Raw genomic sequence first — 3,232 nt, 5'->3', positions numbered from 1 at the left:
CTTTACCTAGAGATGTACCAGTGTTTTTCGACTTATTGAAAAGGCCTGAATTTTCTCAGTGCCCCATTCAACAGAGTTAGTCAGAGTGTCCATAAAACCAAAATATTTGGACTATTTTTGCCATTTAAGTTCCAAAATGTAGAGAGGACTTTTGAGATAGTTTTCCATGCAACAGACTATTTGAAGATATCTGGAATGAGGATGATGATGATATTTTTCTATCTCTGATGATACTCATATTTGAAGAATATGTGAAGATACTAGAATAGTTACCTGGTCAACATTTACTTGAATAAATGTTAGTATCAAAGTGATGAGGACTTATTTTAATCTCGTTATTCAACCACTGGCCACCAACTTTGAGGGCAAAAGTGTTCTCTCTCTTGCTCAGAGGTGAAATCCTAGTACATAGCACAATGTCCGGTTCAATAGGAGCAAATATTCAACAAGTATTTGACTAAATGAACGATGACTATATTTCTAACGAAGCAATAACTTGTTTCCAAATATGGGGTCATGTTAACATTTAGAGAAAAAGACTCCAGTGATTTCTGTTGAAGAAGAAGAGGATGTGAGTGGTGGGAAACAAGGAATGGCTATCCTTTCTGATTGTATATAACTCCACTTCCAAAATAATGCAATGTGCCCATCTTCTTTCCCCACCATGCCTTTGTTTTCTCTGTGTTCCTTTGGTCCACTTAGTTTTACTATTCTCAAGCTTGGATTAACCTTATATCCAACCAAAGAAACGTATTTCAGACCATCGTATCCTATCTTCAATTACGGTATTTGCAAATACAACCTAAGGCACGTGTTGATAATGGGTCTTTGGAACAGGGCACGCCATGTTTACCAGATCTAATGGACAGCTCATGGAACTGTAGGTCCATCGATTGGTGCAGCAGTTTCACAGGATCTTGAAGGTTAATCAGACCAAACAGGCTTTAGTAGCTTGTACCTTCTGACTAATCGTTAGATTTATAATTGAAGTAAAAAGGAAGTTTACCTTTAATATGTGATGATGATAATGATAGATTGGATAGGGAACTTTTAGCATTAGAATCTAAGGGATGTCTGATCCTTCAACCATTAAAGTCCTATATCTTTAAGTATACTGTGAATCCCAATGTTTGTCTCTAATTACACATTGAAAACAAAGGTAGTTGCATTACAAAGCATGTGGCATCACTCATTTTCGAACGTGGCAAAGTGCATTGAAAACAGATGAAGGTAGGTTCTTAGCTCACACTGGAAGGAAATAAGACTGTAGTACTCAACAGCACAGTGGTGATGCAGGATGATTACATATGTGTCATTAAAATGAGGTTTGGTTTGTTTGTTTTCACTCATTAAGAGAAATGATTGCAAACTGGTCAGAATGCTTTTTGGAAGGAAAAAAAAAATCACCCTCAGGTATACTATTTTCTGTTACAAAACAATTAAATAGACACTTACTTCCAGGTCTTTTTGTTCAGTACCCTAAGAAATGGAATCAGTTTAATCTGCTTGAGATAGATACCCATTGAAAGGCATCCACTGAGATACTGAAATGGTAACACTTGCAATTGTTTCCTCTTTTATCCTTTGATTAAAACACTTAAACACCAGTCTAGTGGCATTTAGTGCAATGGTTAAAATAGACACAGCTATAAACTGACTTCTGAAAAGTTGTGTTATCTCACAATATATATTTTTTTTCCCCTGTGACTGGTTTCTTTGAGCTCTTACACATGGTTGATGGCATTTCTCTACCATAGAGGTTTTGCAAGCATTCATTGACTTTTGACAGTCTGTGGGAATTCAAATAGAAAAGGGGCATTTTATTACCCATAAGAATGTGTTTACTGTATCATTTTATAGGAGCAGAATTTTACAGCATGAGTGTGCAGTGTTTTTTTCCCCTGTTAGTCATCTGTGTGTTTCTTCATTTTCCAGATTGTACAGTTCTTCCTGGGACCAAACATCCCTTTAAATCAATAAGAAACAAAGCTCTAATAAAGAATGCTGAATCAGGCCCTTCGCCACCGTACTAATTATGCAGAGAGCACCCAGTGATGTTTACAGTGGACCTTTCCACGACCTGACCATAACATTAAACTCAGAGTCTATTCCAGGAGCAGGCAAGTCTCCATAAAAATTTTATTTTGAAAGGCAAATGCTTACTCACTGCCTAACACTGAAAGACGTGGTTACTCCTACTTTGCTCTCCCTAAACATCGTTAGGTACTTAGATGACCAATGATTCTTAAAACTGTGTCAGGAAAGTCAGGGAAAGGATTGGTTCTGCAGACAGAGAAGATTCCAAGCACTTTATGTAGACTGGATGGAAGGAGACTGTATAGAGCATCCAGTGTGGACAGGTGTAAGATGCGGGGGGGGGGGGGGGGCGGGGCGCGGCGCAGGGAGAGTTTGAGATTTATTATTGCAATTGTCTCAACGTGAAAAGAAAATCTGGGTCCCCGTAGACATTCGTCATTCTTAGTACCTGTAATGCATCAGATGCCCCGAAGTAGTTAACCGTACGCCTGCTTCATGCATCTCAGTTCTGTGTTTGTGTCTGTTCGCGAGCGTGTTTGCCTGAATGTAGTTTTCCCGGCAGCGGCGTGTGTTTGCTGTACGTGCGCCCGTGTACGAGTATGAATTAATTACATATTGGAAACATCTGCATTAGCGGCGTCCGCAGTCCCCGCCGCTCCGGGCGGGACGTTCGGCTCCGTCCGTCACTTGGTGTTAGGACCACTCGGAAGACCTGCCGGTCGGACGCCTGATTGTGGTTCCCGGGGGGCCGGAGCTCCGGGAGCCTGTACCATCTCCATCCGAAGGGGAGGAGAGGAGGGAAAGAGAAGGCGACCGAGCGAGGGGGGTCGGTTTCCCCGCAGCTGGGTGGGTGGTGGGGGTGGTGGTGGGGCCGGAGGGGGGGGGGGCAGCCGGGGCCGGAGCAGGGGTCCGCGATCGCGCCGCAAATCCCCAACTTGAGCACCGCCTCCCGCCCCCCATTCCCCCCCGCCCCCCACCCCCGGGGAGAGACGCGCGCCCCCTGGCTCGGCCCCCGCCCCGGCCGCTGGGCCCGGGCCCGTCGGTGCCTCCCCGCTCCGGCTTCCGATCGAAGCGAGGGCAGGGCAGGAGGGTTCTGACAGCCCGAGGGGCTCGGTAAGGAGGGGAAGGAGGAGGAGGAGGAGGAGGAGCCGGGGTGGGGACTGGAGGGGGCGAGGAGGGAGGGCTTCCCCGCCTC

The sequence above is a fragment of the Herpailurus yagouaroundi genome, unplaced genomic scaffold, assembly GCF_014898765.1.
Source record: "Herpailurus yagouaroundi ecotype Mexico unplaced genomic scaffold, PumYag 100, whole genome shotgun sequence".
NCBI classification, from domain to species: domain Eukaryota; kingdom Metazoa; phylum Chordata; class Mammalia; order Carnivora; family Felidae; genus Herpailurus; species Herpailurus yagouaroundi.
The sequence above is the reverse complement of the archived record's forward strand: the minus strand, read 5'-3'. Positions refer to the sequence as shown.